The following is a 23,218-nucleotide window of genomic DNA, read 5'->3' as shown; positions in this document are numbered from 1 at the left end:
TAGGGATGGGGTAGGCCTGAGTTTCTGAAAATCAGAAACATTTTTCATTAATTTGTTTCGTTTTGGGGGTTGTTTTTTGGGGTCAGATATAAATTGTTTACCAAGTTCTCTGGGTTTTTTAAATCAGATTTGGTGTTGGTTTCGATGCAGTTTTAAGGAACAATTTATGAAGATCATGTTTTGTCTTCAGGGGTAAGTTAATCACTTTAATGTTCATTACTGCATTTGAAATTGCACTATGACTGGAGTTGTTTTGCTCACATTGCATTGTTTTGTTACCAAATATTGGGATAATTAATTTTCAGTTGTTTATGAGGAAACAATGTTTCCTCGGGTGAGGGTATGAGGAGGTGAGCATTAATTCAGCTTGGGAACAAGCAGGTATGACATGGAGGTCATTGGCTTCATTTTGCCCTGTTTACTTTTGCCTCTCAGAGTGCAGAAAGTGTTGAACAGCCCACCCCTGATGCTTGATTCACCACGTGAAGACAAGCAAGACCTTCTAATCCAAGGAAGACATGGCATTTTCTGTAACAGTGTGGAATTATGTTGGTATAGCCTTAACGAGCTGGAAATTCACGATTCTGTTCTGTGGAAAGACAAGCCAGCAGCTCCTGTCGAATCGCAAAGCTCTTGCCAGACTGATTCTTCACGTGGCCAAACAGAGAGGCCTCTGTGACAGCCATCACCCCGCTGTATCGTTCACACGTGTCTGAGGGATTTCCGTGTTGAATCTGGTCAGATTTGCTAGATCCAAGAGATGCTTTCTTGATCCATAGGCAGTGTCTCCATCAGCAATCCGAGAATTCTTCCTGAAACAATTTTTTCTTCTTGTGATTTAGACCGCTGCACAACAGCATACAGTACATTATTCAACTCATACTTCAGAACATTCATAGTCTCCTGTCCTTCTACATCAGGGCTTCTAATAATTTTCTCCAAAATTATGGTGATGGGCGGAGGAGCCAAAGCTAACCCCACCCCCTTTCTCCCTGCCACTAGCCCCGCAGTGCCATGTGATTAGCAGCTTTGAGGTGAGATCCTACTTAATCATTTCAAACAGAACAAAACACAAACTGTAGAAAATGAAATCAAATCTAAAGACTAAACTAACTGGTAATAGTGGGCACCATATACAGTATGAGCAGTCAGGCCAAGACTCCCAAGTGCGTCTCATACCTGTGGTGTATGTTCATATTCATGTGTACATACAGTATGTCCACGAACCAATGCGCCTGAAGCAGTATATACAGTATTGAACAACAAAAGGCAAACAAATGAAATGTATCACTCCATTCAGGTTTATATGACTTTTAGAAACATAAAATACAGATTTTGGATACTGATTAAGTGATTTAAGTCCATGAATGTGATGGATGTGGTACACTTGAGTGTTGTATAAGCACTAAATTAACTTTAAATTAAAAACTCCTCATTAGTAAAATAGTTGACAGGGCCTTGGTGATGAGTTGATTTAACCCGTTAAAAGTCAGCCTCATCTGTATTCTCTGCAGCTCTTGTAGAGGCACTTTAACTCTCTTCCACGACCACCCCAGGCTTCACTTGGAGTGATCATATCCAGCAAACTGCCTCCAGACTGGAAAGATACATCATGCAAGTTTTCAGCAGCTTATATACATTTCCTGTTTAGCAGCAATCCTCCCGAAGCTGCATGACCTAAGGTGGGTAAGGGGATGAGGTCATCTATCAATGTAGTGGGTCTTCATCCAGGTTCTCTGACCTGACCTCTGACAGTGTCTGGCCAGTGCTTTGACAATGTTGTCTGTCTGGGTCTCTCAGTCCTTCTCTGTTCTGTCACCAATTTAACGAAGTCCTGTGCCTGCTCACAGTGTCTCTCAGCCAGGGTGCCTGCAACAAACTCACCTGACTCCAGTGCAGCCACAAGAGGGAAACATGCAGACTTCACACAGAAAGACACCTCCAGGACAGAATTGAACCCTGTACCAGGGAGCAGCAAAGCAGCAGCGCTAACTGCCAACAGAAAGGTGACACTCGTCACAAACTATAAACACAATTTTTAAGGCCTGCTGCATTATAGCTCTCCAGCTGAAAGATCCGTTTTTTCTTGAAAAAAGGCACCAAGATTATGAAGCTGTGAATTGGCCCTTTCAAATCTAGGTTTTTTAATTGTGTAACAATTTGTTTAATTGAAAGCAATCCAACTGGAATTATGAATGGAAATATTTTGCTAAAAGACTAACAAGCTAGCGTGCAACTTTATAAATGCAGCAGTTACCTGAATATGACTGCATATAGCATCACGCTGAAAGAGCGCGTTTCACCTTTTACAATATGAGAACGTGATGAAACCTATGTTTTTAAACGTTTCGTTTTTTTCCTCAGAATTGCAACATTTTTTCTTGCTTTGGGGTGTGCTTAAAGCCATCCAGTTTCATAAGGCATTAGATTAACAGTAATTCAAATGTTTCTATTTTTTAAAACAAATGTCCGACTGTAGTTCAAATAAGATAAAAATGAGATCATGTTCACCGGTAAGGTGGCGTAGCGGGCAAAGTCAGTGTTGACGCTAGCGAAAACCAGACTCTAAGCAATGTTGCGTTTTTAGAATACGAAAATATAAAGTTTATTATGTTTTTAAAAGTTTTGATTTTTACCTCGAAATTACAATATTTCTTCGTGCTTTTGGGGTGTGCTAAAGGTAGTCGTTTAACCATGATTACAAAGGTGCATTTTGGAGAAAACCAAAATTTGTATTTTCCTTAAATGTCCGACTGTAGCTCAAATAAGATAAAAATCAGGTCGTGCGCACCGGCCAGGTGGCGTAGCGGGCAAGGTCAGTGTTGCAGCTATTGGAAACCAGGCTCTAAACCCTGTGGCTTAGAGTAGTCTAGAGCCCCCCGGCACCTCTTCGCTCAGAGCGGGTTCGAATCCAACCCGGGTACGGTCCGATCACGCTCCACCGGCGAAGTGCGTTTTCCAGCAGCCGGGTCTGCACCGGGCCGGTATTTTTAGGGGGGTGGCCATTCTAGGTCACACCCCTAAGAATGGGGAACATTGCACGGGATTAAAGTACTAAAAGGGGTTTACAAAAAGGGGACGAATGACGTAATTGCAGATATTGGCGGCGTTTTACGTCACTGTCACCTGGCGTAAATTCCCCACGAGTGCGGCTCTCTCCCCCTTCCACGCGTGGGTCTGGTTCAAGATGGCGGCGCCGGCAGTTTGCGAGGTAATGTTTCTCTTTTGAAACACTTTAAAATATAATTTTTCTACCCCAAACTGGAAAGAATCCGGTGTTTTTGTTTTTGAAGTTTCCTTCAGGTACGAGACTTTTCAGAAAGATGTCCTTTTACTGAATGAACAGTGTATTTCTGCGCTGTTTGAACGGGGGTGAAGGAAGGAAAGGAGTTGAAACCATTTTCTTAGCCGAACCTTGTTGAATACTAATGCATTTTTATTGGTGTTGTTTTGCAGAACTTCTGTCTCCCATCCAGTTGCTGCAACCGAGACCTGAAGCTGTTGGGACTAGTTAATGATTATTTCTTTGGCATTGTTGGACATTGTTCGGAATTGCCGGCATGGTGCGATTTTCAAATATAAAATGGTAAGAATATCTCCGTTTTAGAATCCGCTAAATACACTTTATTTTAGCTAACCATTGTGGAATAGAAGGGTGAATATGTTTTATGTAGAGACTTGCCTACCTAGAGATTTTGCAACTCTGTGCTCTTTTCTTGTGCCACACTTGTTTAACTATTCTTATTGTTTCTCGTGTAAATCCTGTTGTAAATCGAGTGTAGATCAAGCTGTGGGCTTTTTCATTGGATCTGTAGACGTGGTAAGTTATGGTTTTTGATAAACCCCGAATTGCAAGCGTTAGCACTACATATAAGGAAACACTAGGTTATACTTACCACATTGCACAAAAAAGCTGAAGAATTGTAAATAGTACTGAGCATGAAAATGAATAGTGCATAACTGCTATTTTGCCGCAGGTAGTTGTCAGGAAAGTGGCAATCTGTGTAGCAGGTGCGCCGACATTATATTTATTTATTTTATTATAGGTCAGTTCTGATTAATGCTTACTGATAAATGTTTCTCATCAACAGGGGGTCTCCTTTAAAAGGCGCATGCTAGTGTCGTGTGTGAACACATTCCAAGCTGCACATCTGCAGTGCCTGTCTTACAGCGTGCCGTGGTCACTGTCTAGAGGGATTCGGTTCTCTCTCCCAGATCCCGGACAAGCACGTGCCTGTTCGCTGGTCACTGAAATCTACGTGTTCAGCGGAGCTTTCGTCTGGTGAGTAGGGCCTTCGTGGCTTTGACTGTCTGGTTCTCATCCTGCACGTCAGCTGGGTTTACCAGAGCAGCAGGAGAACATGCACTGTCCTGCTGCCATGTTGTCACTTCAGGATGAGTCTGCATGAAGGCCAGGTAGTGAGGACCCAGGACATGGGCAGTGTAGCACCGTGCAGCCAGGGTGCCATCAAGCACTACAAGAGGAGTTTGATAGCAGCTAGACTGTCGCACTCGGGCCTCATGGTGTTTGTCTGTAATGTCTTGATGGGTTAGAGAATTATGTTGAACAGAAATTACTGAACAGTAGAAGACAGTGAACAATCTGGCCTCCACATACCAGTGACAGGAAGGCATTGTTTTGATGTGTAAGGCATATGGGTTAATTTGTGCTTTTCTTTCCTGATCTTCACTGGGCTTGTTATTCCACAGGACAGATCACCACATCATGACCTGACCAGTGCTCTCCATGAACAGGTGAGTTAGGGCTCACATTTTATTAAATCATGTATTCTATGTCATTAGTCATTATTCATGATATTGATAGATATTTAATGAAAGTGGTTATTTTGATGCTTAGTATAATAAACACTGAGCTAACAATCTAAACTTCATTCTTGAATGAGTGGCACTCAAGGTATAAAGGGACTTCAGGCCAGCCACAGTAGTGCAAAGTGAAGTGCAGATGTGTTTATGCCCCATCCATGTTATTACAGCTTCATCCAATTCAGGGTCGAGGTAGAGCTGGAGCCTGTATCTGCAAGAAATGGGATCAAGGCAGGGTACACCCTGGACAGGACTCCAGTCCATCGCAGGGCACATTCACACTCACAGCCACATGTAGGGCATATTTCCCTAGAAGCCAGTTACCCTACCAGCATGCTTTTGGACTGTGGGAACCCAGATGAGCACAGGGATAAGGTACAAACTCCATGCCGATAGCACCCCGGGTCCGGGTGTGCACAGGCAGTGATGATTAAATATCCTCAATATTGCACTTGGATATTAAATATCCTCAAAAGTAGCCACCTGAATTGGTCTGGACTCATCTTGCCATGAGTCAGTGACTTGCCTGTGCACCATTGTTTCTCTTCTTACCTGCCAAATGTATCACTTTGTGACACTGCTTCATGTAATGAAGCATTTTAAGAAGCAGCTCTTTAATTAAATATTCTGAAGGAAGAATGGAAGAAAAGCATAATGTTTATTGACTAATGCAGAACAACAGTACATGTGAACTAGGGAAAACGGCTCTTGAAACGTTTTGTCTAAGACTTGCATTCTAAATGGCATGTGTTGTCTTCTCCCTTAGACAAAGAGAGAAGGTACTTGGTGAACATGACTATTCCAAGTCCAGTTTTGCCATGACCTGCCTGTTGCTGAAGCCGGTAAGTGCTGTCATTGTGCTCTTGATTTGCTTAAAAGCAGCTCTTGAAACCAGGCATACGTTTTGTGTTTTTGGTTTTAGAAATAGCAGGACCCCCAAAAGTTATATTGCTATTAAGAAATAATTGAAGGTGAAGAAATTAACATTACTGCTATTACATAGAATATTATGGTGTATCTGTAGTGAGATGAGGTTGTGTTCTGCCATCCAGTCAGACCATGGCAATATGCATTATTTATGGGAAATAATTGAAAAGAAATGACGCATAAAGTGGTTTTGTAGCCACGTGTTTATTGCTATTAGTGTAATGTTTTGAAGTTTTCACTTATTTAAGAGGAAACAATGTTTCCTTGGGTGAGGGCATGAGGACTCTTTCAGCCTGGGAATAAGCAGGTATGACATGGAGGTCATTGGCTTCATTTCACCCTGTTTACTTTTGCCTCTCAAGGTGCAGAAAGTGTTGAGCAGCCCACCCCTGAAGCTTGATTCACCACGAAGAGAAGCAAAGTGTTTCCCAAGACCTTTTAAGCCAGGTAAGACATTAGTTTTTTTGCTGTAACTGTGTGGAATAATGTCGGTATAGTCTTCCTGAGCTGGAAGTTCTTGGTTTTGTTCTGTAGAAAAAGAAACCTGTAGCTCCTATAGAATCACAAAGCTCTTTCCAGACTGATTGTGCAGTTTGTTTGGCAAAAGAGAGAGGCCTCTGTGACAGCTGTCATCCTGCTATATTGTTCACACGTGTCTGAGGGATTTCCGTGTTGAACCTGGTCAGATTTGAAGTGCTTTTGGCTATGGTGGCACATTTCTTGCCTAGCTTTTATGTGCATTTCCAAACAGCCTGCATGTTAACAGTTGAGGACTACAGACTCATTTTAAGTGTTTAAGGAAAAGAACTTTGTGCTTGCCCAGAGTTTTACCTGTGATGAGAAATGTATGTTGTTGGAAATTAACTGTGCAGTCTTCCACCTTGCTATTTTGTTTTAATGAATGGGGCTTTTTGAAATCAAAGTGTTGAGTTGCCTGGCGTCTCAATCTCGGCTGGTGAAAAAGCCAATTGTTGACAAGTATGCAAAATAATTTGACTATCAGGTTTAAGATTTTTATTACTCTTCTTCCCTCTTTTGTCAAGTATGTAGTCAACAGGCGTTTTTCACTTCAATGCTGTGTGAAAGGGGGAAATTTTCTCACACACTGTCTTTGAGGTGTCACTAATGTTGATCTTTTTCATGTTTCGTTTCAGACAGTGTCAAAGACTCAAGGAGCCTTGTTGCCAGGGGGAACACACCGGAGTCTGTCTTTGGTGCTTTAATAAACAAAAGTGCTTCACTTCCTTATGGTGTTATGGATGTCTTATTTCAATGGCCGCTTCTCTGCTTTGTTCCAGGTCTGCCCTCTGGTGGTAGTGGGGTGGGTTAGGCACAGCTCCTCCCCAAACAGGGAGATAGCCAAAATTTGAGCTGGTTTCAGGGGGACACAGGTGGGGTTATGGGGGGGAGGGAGGAGGGCAGGATTGGGTGGGGTCTGGCTCCTCCCCAAACAGGGAGATAGCCAAAATTTGAGCCTGTTTCAGGGGGGTAGCGAGGAAGGCAGAGGGCGGGAGATGGGGAAGGGCTGGCTCCTCCCCAAACAGGGAGATAGCCAAAATTTGAGCCTGTTTCAGGGGGACACAGGTGGGGGGTAGCGAGGAAGGCAGAGGGCGGGAGATGGGGAAGGGCTGGCTCCTCCCCAAACAGGGAGATAGCCAAAATTTGAGCCTGTTTCAGGGGGACACAGGTGGGGGGTAGCGAGGAAGACAGAGGGCGGGAGATGGGGAAGGGCTGGCTCCTCCCCAAACAGGGAGATAGCCAAAATTTGGGCCCGTTCCTGGGGGAAACAGGTGGGGGCTGGCTATCTCCCTGTTTGGGGAGGAGCCAGACCCCACCCAATCCTGCCCTCCTCCCTCCCCCCCATAACCCCACCTGTGTCCCCCTGAAACCAGCTCAAATTTTGGCTATCTCCCTGTTTGGGGAGGAGCTGTGCCTAACCCACCTCCTGCATATGCAAAAAAGACCCACCTGCCTTTCCTGCCCTGGTTCCTCCTCTGCACAAAGAGCAGCAAAGCCTGCAACCAATGAAGAGGCAACAAATGGAGCATACCATAGTTTATTGAGTACAGTGCAAAAGGAACACAGACAATAACAGGAGCAGAACCATCTCTGGGACATGGGTGGATTGAGGTAGCAGAGCCAGACTTCAGCGGAGCCATGGGGGGACAGTCCTAGACGAGAAACAATAACCATGTTAACAACTGCACAAAAAAAATTCACAATGATCAAATATTACTGAAAATAATCCCATCAACTGAAACTGGTGAATTTTAAAGCACAGGAGCTTCTCCACAGCAGCAAATGGAAACTGGGTTGAGTGGCACCAGACAACAGGTATAGTTGGCTAAACAGTCTCATAAAACAAATGGTTTCAAGAGGAAGGGGTACACAGCTCTACAATTGGTCTGAAGGCCCCAGCTTAAAAATGCTCACAAATGAAAATGAAATGAGAGTGCAGATTTTGATTTGGTGCCGTTCTGCTCTGGCAGCGGCTGGTTTTTACATTGGCAAGTTAAATAAAAATCTAGAACCTGAGGCATGCAACCAAGAAGCAGTGGGGTTACTGTCGTGGTTGGTTATTCTACTGGTGATGCACAGAATAAAAGCAAAAGCAAAAGCTAAAATAGCTGAAACTCCAACAGCTACATTTCAAGAAGCTGATCTACAGTTAGTGGACAAAACTGGAAACATCTGGGCAAAAGGGCTCATGCATGAAGCAGATTGGCATGCTTGAGGTCTTGTAGAAAAATATATTTTTACAACTACCAAGGCTGCAAGAAGAAACTGCAGTGCATTTGAAAGTGGGGTGATGGTTAGCGCAGGTCCTGCAGTAGCTGCAGTAGCTGCAGTAAGACGGCTCAACTTGCTGATGTTTCACAATCAATGATACCTAAAGCATGGAAGTCTGCAGGAAAGACCTCATCAACAAAGGCTGGAAGCACATTCTCCCAGGACTGTGGTATCCATGCATCAATTTTAGGTGCAAGGGAAACAGAGCATGTGTGGGCAACCCAGTAGTTTGATGAGCATCACAATGATGTTATCCATCTATCATGACCTTCTCAGTCATCGCATACAGGTCATATGGACTGCACATTTTGGACAAATGCCCTCTTAAGTGACATAACATTGGTGTTTCCAATTTTTCTGTCCACTACCTATACATTCTATAATAAATCAAGAGCACACAGACAACACTTACCGGCTGTGGAAACAGAGTGAATCCCGCTGGAGTGAGGTTTAACCGAGAGGCAGGCTTCAAAAAATGGACTTGCAGCAGTCAAGTACTGGCTCTCTAGATCTTGGAAAGAAAAAAACGAATGTCATTTAAAATACACTCCTTAGACAAAAAGTTCCCAATGTTTACACTTCAGATTGCACAGTTGAGATTTACTGTTGCTCTTCATTAGAGTCAATGGATAAAACGCTTTCTTTTCACTTCTCCCTACAAGCTACTTCTAAAAATACACAAGTAACTTCATATGTACTGTCCATGAAGCGGTCTCATTAAGTGATAAATTTGGCAGGTGAGAAGAGAAACAGATTCACAGCAAGATGAGTCAATACCAATTCAGTTGGCTACAACCAAGTGCCAGGATCCATATAGTAGATTTCACAGAACTTGGATTCAGTCCCGGAACAGGGCTGCTGTCTGCATGGAGCTTGTACGTTCTCTCCAGGTTCACATGGGTTTCCTATGGGTGCTCCTATTTACTCACGCGGTCTGAAAACAAACTGGTTGATTGCCTGGACAAAGAGCTGAGCATGTATGCGTGTGCGCACCCTGGGATGGACTGGAGTCCGTTTCAGTGTAAACCCTGACTTGCCAATATGTGCTCCAGCTCCACCCCAACCCTGAATTGGAAGAAGTGGTAAGAAAATGGGTGTCATTTAAAACACCCCCACAAATGAACTCATATGCCCTACATATCAAGAGAACCCCTTTCCGTCATAAGTATGCGAGAGGCCTGACTGGCACAATATAAAGCACAATGTTTTCAAGAAAAGGGGTGCACAGCTCCGCCAACGGTCTGAAGGCCCCAAATTAAAAACGCTCACAAATTAAAATTAAAGGTGAAACAGGTTTTGTTTTGGTACTGTTCCGCTCAGGCAGTAGGGTTTTTTTCATTAGCAAGTTAAATCAATAGTTTTAGTGGAGCACCTTTGCCCTGCTCAACCAAAATCTAGAATCTGAACTATCCAGACCACATGGCAAAGCCCCACTCAACACACCGGAGGTGTGATGCAATGGGGTTACTGCCACAGCTAGATATACTACTGGTGATGCACACAGCTTGTTCAAATGCCGTCTTAAGTGACAGAACATCGGCATTTCTATTTTGTGGTCCATTACCTATACATCTTACATCAAACCATGAGCACAATGACAACACTTACCGGCTGTGGAAACAGAGTGAATCCCGCTGGAGTGAGGCTTCAGCAACAGGCAGGTCGCGGCAAAACTAGACTTGCAGCAGCCATGTTCACCAAGTACTGGCTCTCTTTGTCTAAGGAAAAAGACAACACATGCCATTAAGAATGCAAGTCTTAGACAAAATGTTTCAAGAGCTGTTTTCCCCAGTTCACATGTACTGTTACTCTGCATTACAGTCAAAGAACACAAAGCTTTTTCTTGAGAGGACTGGTCGAACATTACTCCTAACCAGTGTGCAAAGCCAGTAGACGCCTACCCCAAAGACTTAAAGTCATTCCGAAAAGGCATAATCAAATATGAATAGGGTATGAATACTTGTGCAGCAGCATATTTCAGTTTTTGAATTGCTTTAAGAAATCTGCAGACAAATAACTAATTTTGTCTTTTAAAATGAGCATGCGAGTTTGCAACACAAATAGTGATTTGAAAAGGATGCACAAGTATCATTTGTAATCCAGCAACACTTGAAAACTTGTAGAGGGTCTGAATACTTTTGCAAAGCACTGGATGTTACAGAGAAACAATGAGATACTAGTGTGATGCTCTAGCTGCTATCAAATTCCTCATGCAGTGTTTGAACAACCTGACTGCATGGTGCTTCACTGCCCATGTCCTGGGTCCTCACTACCTGGCCTTCATGCAGACTCATCCTGAAGTGACAACATGCCTGCAGGACAGTGCATGTTCTCATGCTGCTCTTGTAAACCCAGCTGACGTGCAGGATGACAACTAGACAGTCAAAGCCATGAAGGCCCTACTCACCAGACGAAAGCTCTACTGAACACGTATATTTCAGTGATCAGCGAACAGGCACGTGCTTGTCCCGGATCTGGGAGAGAGAACCGAATCCCTCTAGACAGTGACCACAGCACGCTGCAAGACAGATGTGCAGCTTGGAATGTGTGTCCACACATGACACTAGCATGCGCCTTTCAAAGGAGACCCCCTGTTGATCAGAAACATGATCAGCAAAATGAAATGACTTATGTCTAGTCTGCCCAGTACACCTGCTACACTGATTGCCATTTTCCTGATAACTACCCGCAGCAAAGTGACAGTTATGCAGTGTTTCTTTTGATGCTCAATATTATTTACAATTCTAAAGATTCTTTGTGCAATGTGTAAATATAGTCTGTCCTTATATGTAGTGCTTATATATAATTTGTCCTTATATGTAGTGCTAGCACAGACCATTTGGGATTTATCGAAAGGCAAAACTTACCCCGCCTACAGATCCAATGGAAAACACCACACCTCTATCTATACTGGATTCCGAACAGAAAAAAGAAGAATAGTTCAAAGTTCTAAAAATGACTGGTTTCAACAGCTTCACGTCTCGGTTCCTGCCACTGGATAGGAAACAGAAGTTCTGCAAACTAACACTAATAAAAAAAGACTAATGTATTCAACAAAGTTCAGCTACAGAAAATGGTTTCAACTCCTTCCCAACTCCCAACTAAAAAACATTACAACAATTTCACCCTTTTATTCCTCAACCATTAGTCAACCACGTAAAGTATATTTAATGGAGTTTAAAAAGGATGTTTTCTTACCATTTTATTTCATTTTACTTAAAACCAAACACACGCCGGCAATTCCGAACAATGTCCAACAATGCCAAATAAATAATAATTAACTGGTTCCAACACCTTCAGGTCTCGGTTGCAGCAACTGGATGGGAGACAGAAGTTCTGCAAAATAACAATGCATTAGTATTCAACAAGGTTCGGCTAAGAAAATAGTTTCAACTCCTTTCCTTGCCGAGGGAAACTTCACCCCCGTTCAAACAGCGCAGAAATACACTGTTCACTCAATAAAAGGACATCTTTCTGAAAAGTCTCGTACCTAAATGAAACCTCAAAAACAAACACACCGGATTCTAGCCCGTTTTGGGCAGAAAAATAATATTTTAAAGTGTTTAAAAAGAGAAACATTACCTCGCAAACTGCCAACACCGCCATCTTGAATCAGACCCACGCGTGGAAGGGGAAGAGAGCCGCACTCGTGGGGAAGTTATGCCAGGTGGCAGTGACGTAAAACGCCGCCAATATCTGCAATTACGTCAAATCTTCCATTTTTGGAACCCCCTTTTGCCTTAATCCCGTGCAATGTTCCCCATTCCTAGGGGTGTGACCTAGAATGGCCACCCCCCTAAAAATACCGGCCCGGTGCAGACCCGGCTGCTGGAAAACGCACTTCGCCGGTGGAGCGTGATCGGACCGTACCCGGGTTGGATTCGAACCCGCTCTGAGCGAAGAGGTGCCGGGGGGCTCTAGGCTACTCTAAGCCACAGGGCTTAGAGCCTGGTTTTCAATAGCTGCAACACTGACTTTGCCCGCTACGCCACCTGGCCGGTGCGCACGACCTGATTTTTATCTTATTTGAGCTACAGTCGGACATTTAAGGAAAAAAATATTTTGTTTTCTCCAAAATGCACCATTGTAATCATGGTTAATCGACACCCCAAAAGCACTAAGAAATATTGTAATTTCGAGGTAAAAATCAAAACTTTTAAAAACATAATAAACTTTATATTTTCATATTCTAAAAACGTAAATCGCGCTATTTAATCGCCGTTTCATGCGCGATAATACTGTATACAGTATGCAGCGGTTTTCCATAAGACTATATAAAACCTTCAAAATAAATCAGAAAAAATGTATTTCTCTTAATTAAAAAATTATGTCTCAAACGTGCAAAGCCTTCTAAAGTGAAATTTATTTAATATCTCTCGCTTTTTTAGAAGATACTCTTGTGGTTGAGATGTTTCACTTTATTTGCCTTTTAAAATTAACCATTAAGTCATAAAATTAACCTTTTTTTGTGCCACAGTAGTTTTTCATTGCAGATTATAAACTAAACTGTTCAGACCCTGTTAAAAAATGGTTTTCATGTGTATTGCTGGTATTTACCTTTAAAAGGACATTTTTGCAAAATAGAAGATGCTATTTCGATTTTAGACCAAAGGAATAAAGCAGTATCTTACAGTTAAGTATGATGTTCTTTATGTCTTTTGGAAGGCAAGGGATTGACATTTGTAGTACACAATAGTATTTTTTTTTATTTTAGTCTATATTTTGTTTTGTTGCTGTTCAGTTTGGTGTCTATCCAGTTTCACAGATCTTCATGTTATTTAAATCTAAAAAATAAGAGTAAAAAAGAGGATCTGAGGTTCTTCTAAATTTCATCTATAAAACCTGCATTCCAAGGAACACAACCACAATATAACATCATAAAATTATTAGGAGCAAACGTCTCTTTTGTTCTCTTAATGGACCTCAGTGGGGCACAAGGTCCAGCCTGCTAAAATGGCAGATCTCTAGAGGAATTAGCCAACCGCTCTCTGAAAGGCACCATGTCAGCTTTCCTTAATCAAACCTGGTGACCAAGCAGACAGATTTTCCCAACCCTGAATGCTATCCAAGCAGCATTTGTCGATTTCAAAACATTTTAAATGTTTAAAAATGTGTTGAATGTTTTCAATGTTTGGGGGCATTCATCCAAATGTATGCTTTAAACTATCAACACATTGATTACATAGATATGATGTGTACAGTAATAGAAATGTAATATCTATTACATTTAAAGTCAAATAAATGGGGAGTTATAAATGTAAGACAGATTTAATCAATAATGTTTCAAATTTAAGTAATCTGCAGAGCTGAAATTGGTGAAATATACACAAGTACCCCAGTATTGACACATAGTCCACATATAAAAGGTTATTCAGAATATTGCCTAATTCCACAAGATACTATCTCTTTGCACTGTACAATAAGAGCATTATAATAACAGGCAGGGTATTACTAGCCCCAACACTAGCAGTCATGGAAAGGACTTAATCGCAGATGCAGAAAGAGCATATTTTATATGATATATCACTTTCGATAAAAATTAGAAAAGCTGACTAATCATTTCTGAAGAGAACCAGATCTAGGGGAACAGCAGATTAAATGCTATCCATCAGCCATTAGACAACCAGTAGTGTCAACATCCAAATATATTATATGAAAGATGATCAACAATCTGTATTGTTATGTTAATGTTTTATCCACCTATAGATTCATAATATGAGAATGTATTTTGCTTGGACACCATTCTTGCTGGGTGTCCATTTCTTCATAGCATTTCATTTTGCAGATATTTCCAGATGAATTCAGGACTCCACCAACACTGACAACAGTATTTTATTTTGGCTTATCGGCAACGTCTAAATTTAAACCAGGGGATGATACGATATATCTATCTGTAACTTCAGGTACTTCTTAATTTAAAAGTAAAAGATGAATGCAAATATTTGTTCTGGAAAACCAGTTTTGCTATTTTGGCCTTTGTTCTTTTTTGCAATGTTATTTTGTCATTTTTTTCAGTGCCCTTTGATTTCTGCTTGCTTTGTTTCTCATTCCTGATAAGAATCTATTTAGAAATGCTGTATATTACATGCCTGGATCAATACAGCAATAATGTTTTCCTCCTACAAGTTAAGCGACAGCAGCCTACCAATTCAGAATTCTCAGTTACAGAAGAGCGGTTCTGTAACTCTGCTCTGCTGGTCTGTAGGAGCTAATCAAGCTAATGTGATCATCTTTGTTCATGTTTTAAACATGCATTCTTATTTATGTCTTCATCTTAATATTGTCAAGAACCTCCCTGGCTTGTCATCAAAGGTCTGTCTTTAAAACCTGGCAATGAAGGTTCTGCTTGTGAAAACTCCCTCTGGCTAAGTGAAAGAGCTGGTTTTCAATAAATGAGATCCCTTGTTTCACTCTACAGCTGTCAATTTTTTCTTCAGAACACACAGTCAGATTTCAATCACTATATACTTCATCGCCAAATGTAGTTTGTACCAATGAGCTCAGCAGACGTGCAGGGGACAAACGCTTCAGATGCAAAGGAACTGCCTTACTACACAACATAATCTTCATTCCATTATTTTTTTCATTTTCAAAATCAGAAAAAGTCTGCTGCAGAAATCAGCTAGAAGCTAAATGATTGATCAAAAAATCTACCCAAAACTTCTTTCTTGTTTATTTTGGAGTCCAAGAGGAAATGGATCCAGTGAGGTTTCCTCTCAAGGGCTAGGTTCTTTACCTGAGTACCAGGCAGTGTTAGTTCAGCAGTAGTTAGACTTCACTTTGAATACTTTGCACAATATAGGTCAATACAATGTAATACTTTGACCACTTAAAGGAATGGAGCAGTGAATATTTAGAGGGGACGTGATCCTGACAGGCGTTGACCATGTCTATAAGTTAGCTTCTGTAAAAACAAAGACCTCAGCACACAAGTGGGAATTATGTTTAGGAGTGTTCAGGGCAAAAAACAGGAGACACTTTACTGTGGAGGATTGTGGGTGTCTCATACCATCTCTCTAATCATGTGGTTGCACCAAACACTTTGGAATACTTTACAAAACAGATAGATGAAATACTTAGGTCTGGAAAAAAACATAGTTTTTATTCCCCCTCCCAAATCACATTCTTAGAAAATTGATAGCAAGGTTGTAGTTTATTGCCAGATGCTTCTTCCTTCCACCCAATAGAAACTTGCCATTATGTGCAAGGATCATTCAAATTAAGTCCTGTCCTGTCCCAATGAGGAGAAATTGATTGTGAAGAGGTGTCATCTTTGAATGATAGGCTTTTTCATCTACAGTACAGAAAAAAAATCTGCTTAGATATAAAATGTAGATATAAATGCATTGTTTAAAATATTTTTTCAGAGAGAAGTACATCTTGGTTGACAGAAATATTAGCGCTTCTCTTGATTAGATAATGTAATTACCCATGAACATTAATTAAGTAGGAACTGTCATGTCCGCTGCTTGAGATGGAATTAAGCAGCTGTCCATAGTTCGAGAGGAAAACCCAGAAGCAGGCAAGTAATGAAGCAGAGCGGTAGGAACTAAGCAAGCTGACATGAGCAGGCAGCGCAGTGTGTCCAATAAGCAAGGGAACTGGCGAGCGAAGTACACAGGCATGCAAACACAGTTTGAGGGCAGAGGTAAAAGCGATGTCCTAAACCAAGAAGACACTGTAAGCACAGCACCGAGGGAATCCGAAGCCAGGGTCAAAACACAAATTGAGTCCATAATCAGAAACAGCATGCTAAAGAAATCCAAAGATGTACTAAATAACAAATACAAGAGGAGTACATGGTCAGGAACACAGGGAACAAAGCATGGGAGGCATCAGGTGCTCTCTATACCAGAGCATAATCCAAGCAGACTATAAGGAACCTGAACCACCTGAGGAAGGCTTGGCTATAAATTGCCCCAGGTGATACAGGCCTCCTGTCTATTTATATATCCATGGCAATGGGCAAGACTGACAGGGAAAAGAGGGGGGGCTAGCTGCCATAGCAATGCTAGCTTGCTCTGCAGTGCTCCATCGGGGCCAAACAAAACAGTTGCAAATTTGCATGTATGAACATGAAATGCTGACTTCTGTTTATGGTGTTTTGCCACTTGAACCAACACTATTTGGCATTTAAAAGGACAAGCATAGAAGAGTAAATCCCCCTGAATCTTATAGATTATGGTCTTGGTTGTAGTTCCCTAGAATTAAAAAACAAAAGTTAAAATCAAATCATATTTTTAGAACTTTAGGAATGAAATAAAAATAAGTAATTAAATGTTAAGCAGGGCATATGACTCTCGTTTTTGAAATTAGTCATTGATTGAATAATGAACACCACTTTTTATGCTGTATTTTATAATTTAACACATTTTTGTCCAGACAGAAAAAAATCTTCTATTGTTTGTGTATATGTTTTCAGCTACTTTTAGTTTTTTCAGCTTTACAAAAGCTACTTATACAGTTGTCAAGGGAAACAAATGGAAAACATTAACATCCTCCATATATAGTTGCTCTCTGATGTTAAAAATATACCTTTTAGTTATCCTGAAGAGTCTTATTGGCACTGAGAAATCCTTCAGCTGCAAATTGACTTAACACAAAAAATCGCACAAATGCCATTGATCTCAAAGGAATTAGAATGAGAGATGGTAAAGTCATCCAACCTCATTTTGTGATTTTATAAGATGTCTTTTGGGCAAAGTGTCATGGTGTTTATGTATCAGAAGCGCCACATTGAAAGTCACGGAGTTCTGATTTTACATTGCCATTTTTTGTTTGGCAAAATTAAACGTTTTAGAAGTAGACATTAATTTTAAACTCTTCATGTACAGTACATGCACTATTTTGCATATCTTTAAGCTATTTAGCTTGTTTCTGCTATTGATGTGCAATAGTTTTTGTTTGGGGATTTAAGCTGCTTCACAAAATGCCTGTTTTTTTGCTGGGGACCTGGGTTTAACAACAGCATTGGACTGGACTCCTCTCAGACCCTGTATTGGTTAGAAAATGGATGGATTGATGGTCATTTGCTTGCCGGGGTAGGTTCTGGCTTCCTTTCGGACCAGAATTTAATGCTAGCAGGTACAAAATAAATGGATGAATGTGACTAAGTGGGCATGATGCTGTTGTGATTTTTTTCTCTGCTTCTACAAGTGCAACGCTTTAGCTCTGGCAAACATGGAAAAACCAGAGCTAACATTTTCACATAGTTTGGGAAAAATGTTACTGCCTCTGTATCCTTAGTAGCAGGACTGTTGCCCTTTATCACAAAAGAGCCCTGCTTCTTTTTAAAACAATTGAGAACAAAGGAACAGCACGGTAATCGTTTGTGACTAAAAACTACCTGAAGTGATCCCAATGAGGTTTCTGCTGCTGTCAAGCTTTAATGATTTTCAGTCATGGTGAGCTTGTGCGTGGCTCTGTGTGGAAGCCGTAGCAAAGTTAGGAAGTGAACTATTCCCCTGCCACACACAGAGACTCACACCTTTAGAATACTGGGTTGTACATGCTGTGTGAAAAGACCATGACTATAAAAATTGCTTAAATTCAGCTGTGTATTTGCCTTAATGCAGTTATTTTCTTTAATCTGGCTGAGGCATTGTGAGTAGTGTTCTGGGTGCTCGAGTGCTGTACATTCTATCCTAGTTTTCATTTGGAATTGGATAATGTGTTGAGGATCCTTCGTAAACATTTCTAACTTCAGAAAAAATTACAAGTTGAGAGCTGTGTCAGCTGCAGTATCTGCAACCAGTGTGCTATGCTTTTCTCTACGATATTAAAGTATTATGATTTACCCAATGTTTTTTCTCTGTGTGTAATTGTGCATAGTTCTATGTAAGCAGTTGGGTAAGATTGTGTTTACAGAACATGTCTAAGATTATTGTCCAAAGTCCTCTGAGAAGTTTTTAAATGGATTATTTACTGGATGTGTTCTCACATTGAGCAAACACCTGTGGTTATGTCATTGCATCTCTGCCTTATCTGCCACTGCATGTATCCTAATTTGGAATAAGGAGGTAGTCTGGCAGTGCTTTTCATCTGTTTTTATTGTTTAAAGATCTGCCTTCTCCATAAATAAATGAGGCACTGCTATTTTTTTTCTAGCAATTACCATGAGCCTTATTTTTATTTGTCTGGTGCACAGAATCCTGTGTAGGGTCTGAAACGCAAAAGGCTTTAAAAGAGCATTAATTTTGATGTAAGAATTCTACATGTTCATTCTTTGGACAAAAACATAACAAAGCTGTGACAGAAACACAGTTCTAAACTAAAAGTGAAACCTATACTCCATTTCCACATTACATTCCCCATTACTCAGTAGCTTAGTGTAAACATCAAAAAGGCTGTCTCACAGTGATGAGTTAATATATTTTAAAAAGGCAGTGGAGACAAGTTTTTTCCAAGTTTCCATGGCAGGTTGATGTAAAGAGACATCCAGAAAGAGTTACAGTTACTTAAATCTATTTTTTTATAATTTATTCAGACAATGTTATATGTTTCTTCATGGCAGAATCTGCCATTGATAGCCCCTCATCTATAGGTAAAACAACTTACCTTTTGTGGAGTATGAGTACAGTAATATTCCAGTCACCAACAGCACCAAATAGACCAGTGAGACTAAAAGTGCAAAATTAATATAATATACCTGTACTGTACTGGAACAAATTCACAAAGGCTTATCAACAACTTTTTTAATGGATTTATTGACATTTTAATTGGGCTGGTATCTCACAGGCAAATTTATAATACCAATTAACATCGGTCAGCAGGGTCTACGGTGAAACCACAGGCTAGTAGTGTTTGTGTCCACTGTTGGAAGCAATACGAGCTGTACTTCTGTGAATTATGCTTTGCACCACGTTTGAGACGCTGTCCTGTCAGGTTTTGTCCTTTTCCTCTCACAGAGCCTGGACAAAGGTGTGCCCTGTTGACTGGTCTCTGAGCTCAGAGCCACATTTTCAACTCAAGCTGTATTATTATCCTCTAGGCTAAGGGAAATTTGTTTTTTTATGGTACATGCCAATCCAACAATCAAACAAGGAAAGCAAGCATTCCCAACAGAGAGGACAGTACTGAAGTGGTAAAAGGAAATGAGAGAGCTACTTATCATCCTACCTCAATCCAGAAATTTTCAAGCAGGGCGTCTGCAGAAAGTTGTTCACAATCTCATCTCAGTTAAAAGCTGTTGGTACATGCACAGCATGAGAAAACGCAATGCCCTGCTGAGCATGTGGTGTTGGGTTGAACCTGCAGGAAGGGCACCAGCTGAGGTCCAAGAGCTTTAATATAACTGTATGAAGTCAGGTTGTCTGATTCTCTGCAGGAGGAATTCCATAGCAGCTAGACACTCCTGCAATAGTCAATACACTTGGATGATGATATGTAAATCTTGAAGAGGTATCATGACTGCTGGTGTCCCACACCATGGCATGTTGGAGTAGGAGCCTCCAACTTACCAGTAGCACAAAGACATTGTTTTCTTGATTAGGGGGCTGATTCCTGTGCTTTTCTTTTCTGATTTTCACCAAGCACGCCATTCAACAGGTTAAATCCCCTCATCATCTGTGCCCAATCACCTCTCTCCATAATAATAGTGATTAGTGATTTAGTGCTTAAGCAATTGCCATGGAAAAGACTGTAGATACTGTATGTATAATGATAGGTCTCTCATGTTATTGCACAATGCATTGAGTCTGCTCAGTAGGTATGTTTGATTTCAGAATGTTAAGTGACAGACATTATACATTAGGCGAGTATTAGTAATACTAATAGTCTAGTATATTTTTTTTCATTGATAAAGAAAAAGGAGAAGAAAAGGAAGAAACTGTCTTGCAGGTTTGTAATTTTCTATAAATGACTGATTGAAGCTAAAATTTGAAATGGAATGAAATTGAAGCATCTGAACCACAATAGTGCATCTTAATTGGTGGCTTCTTTGCTCACAAATTGTAACTGTAGGGTCCTTCATGCTTGCAAGTACTTGAGAAGATGAAAGATTTTGTCTGTTTGTCTGTGAATGTGCTTGGTATATACTTTGTACTTAGTTGAAGGTGTTTTAAACAGATGTTATATTACCAATCATGTCTTTTCAGCAATATCTCAATATTTAAATGGAGTTGTATTGAACAACACACGTCATTTGAAGACATATTATGTGACCAGCTATAATAAAGTTTCAGTTCAAAATCCTTCAGGCAAGAAGTCATTTGTGAATGTCTTGTTGTGGTTTCAATGAAATTTATAAAGAAATTTTGGGAGGTTTGAGAGATGCCAAGTTCACTTTCACCTCAGCTGCCCAAACTCGTAAGCATTCCTGCAGTCATCTATCTATCTATCCATTTAAGGTCAAGGGTAAGATCAATCTAGCCTATCTCAGCAAGCAAAGAGCGCAAGGCGAGGTACACCATGGGAGGAACGCCACTCCATCGCAGGGCAGACAGGCACCAACAGAGGATAATTAACCTAGGTCCTCCTGTGGGAGGAAACCCATGCACACACGGGGAGAACACATAAACTCCATACAGATAGCACCCTAGGTCCTGGATTTGAACTCTGGACCCCTGCAATGCTAACCACTGTGCCACCATGCCACTTATTATAGAAGTTATTTCTTATGACAAAACTATACTGTACTTACAGTATGTATAGCTGAATCAAGTCTCGATGTCCTCTGTTCTAGATTGAAGAGTTTTGGCTCCCTCAACCTGTCCATGTATGACAGCCCCCTGTGACCAGGAAGCATTTTTGTTGCTACTCTTTGATCTCATGGAATTGATACATGTAGATAGATAAAATTGTATTGATCCTGTAGGGAAATTGATAAAATTGATTAATTCACTTGTGGTCTCTTGTTTTACTGTTTTTCTGAAGAGCTCAGTTGGGTTGGCTCTGTTATTATATCGGAGTTAGGTCACCTCTTAGCCTCTGTTTAAGACTATACCGATTATTTTACTTGTCAGTGTAGGACATCTCGTTAATTCCTTGAATGTTTGGTTGCTCTTTTCTGGACTAATTCCAGAGAAGCAATGTTTTTTTGTAACCTGGCGATCAAAATTGTACACGATATATTGAACAGGGTTTTACAAATGCATTGTGCAATTTTAATATCATGTTTCTCGATTTATCTTTTTATTTTTAATATTATTAATATATTATTATATTAACATTAAAATAGTCATGTAATTGTTTTCATCTGGAACTCATTAGAATAATAGACAATATGGTCATTTTGGTTTCTGGTTTCCATTTGATTATTTTTAAAGTTCTAAAGGCTAATTCTAATGTAAATTGATGTATGAAATTAATACCAAAGCAATAAATAACTTTTGTTTCATGATCTGACCAATAATTTAATTTTTCACATTATATACTGCCTGTTTGCTGGGGGAAATTAGGGCATTTCCTCTGTTAAACTGATGAATATTAATGAAGAGACTGAACATTTTCAAGGAACACTAAGTTGACTAAGGAGTAAAAAGATGTGGAATAGGTGCGAAAGATAATGATTAAAATGGGATAAGAAATGAATGTTGTACTTTTTCATCACCATCTTTCCTTGCCATTGCCTTATCATCAGTGAGGTGCTCATTGTTCTTGCTGTGCGAAAACAATTAAACTCATCCCACAATTAATAGCTTTCTCTTGAGATTAATTAATAAAATGACCTAGGCTCAAAGTGTGTTAATAAGCATGTAGAGTGAGTAAAAATAGAAAAAAACTCATTCCAGGAATGTTAATTATAATGATTTGAAGATTGGCCCTCTACCAAATAACAAGTTAACTGAGGCAAACAGGACTCTTTGTTCCTCACAGTTATACAATTCACCTCCTAAATTCAAATGGGTTTGTCTTCATTTAAAATACATTAAATTCACTTAGATCCAAATGTGTACCCATTATAAAATTGTTTTGGAAATGCAGCCGTGTCTGTTGTAGCGCAGAATAATATCACCCAATGAGGAAATACATTTACAGTAGGAGTATTTCTTGAGGAGCTGGGCACACCACGTTTTGGCTTAATCTGCTTGGAAGAGAACCAACCACCTGGCCGTAGGGTGAGGCAGTGTGGACGTCCATACAGAGAGAGAAGGTGAGGGGGAGTCACAAAGGCAGGAAGGGCAGGAGAAGGGATACAGAAAAATGAATTTGAGAGGGGGGCTTCCTATCATATTCATAGTTTTTTGGGGGGCTGTGAGGTCATGGAGTTCCGAGTTTAAGTAGCTGAGGTGAAGGAGACCTTGGTTGCTGTCATCCTTCCCCAAACTTCTATTACAAAACTCCATTAAATGTCGTGCAACAAATCCTGGTGTCTGCTGCTGCACTGCTCCAGCCTGTGCCTACCCTTTTTTTTGCTCTGGCTGAAGGCAATTTTAAATCAATAACTCCATTCCTGTAGAATCAGCGTCATGTTTATAATCCTTTTGGTATGCCAAATGCAGGAGGAATTTATATCCATTTCCAGAGATCTGGAAGCACTGAAAAGGGATTATCCCTCTAATGCAACTTTTTAAATAATCATGTTTAACTTCATTTTCTTTTATCCATAGGCAGTTTTTTTTAGGAATACTTTGAGCAAGTGTTTATCAGAGTTTTAGAATAACTTCAGGCTGGATTTAATTTTAAACACTCTGGGATTTTGTGCATTGCAGACCACAGGAGCCAAAAGTAACTGGTT

General features: G+C 40.5%; 1 long non-coding RNA gene across 3 annotated transcripts; it reads right to left on the bottom strand.

Annotated features, from left to right (window-relative positions):
• Positions 1-7,791: 7,791 nt before the first annotated feature.
• LOC107075674 (uncharacterized) lies at positions 7,792-12,333 on the bottom strand. Of its 3 annotated transcripts, none has more exons than XR_011183156.1 (7): positions 12,124-12,333; positions 11,740-11,877; positions 11,409-11,451; positions 10,949-11,132; positions 10,150-10,259; positions 8,954-9,052; positions 7,792-7,922 (listed from the first exon to the last, which is right to left on the bottom strand). It is a non-coding gene; the product is annotated as an uncharacterized lncRNA (long non-coding RNA). The 3 variants fall into 3 exon arrangements; XR_011183157.1 differs by having other exon boundaries at positions 10,949-11,059; positions 12,124-12,332; XR_001477187.2 differs by lacking the exon at positions 11,409-11,451 and having other exon boundaries at positions 10,949-11,059; positions 12,124-12,331.
• Positions 12,334-23,218: the final 10,885 nt, after the last annotated feature.

This window comes from Lepisosteus oculatus, chromosome 23 (genome assembly GCF_040954835.1).
Source record: "Lepisosteus oculatus isolate fLepOcu1 chromosome 23, fLepOcu1.hap2, whole genome shotgun sequence".
NCBI lineage: Eukaryota > Metazoa > Chordata > Actinopteri > Semionotiformes > Lepisosteidae > Lepisosteus > Lepisosteus oculatus.
This window is presented reverse-complemented; position numbering and strand designations above follow the sequence as displayed.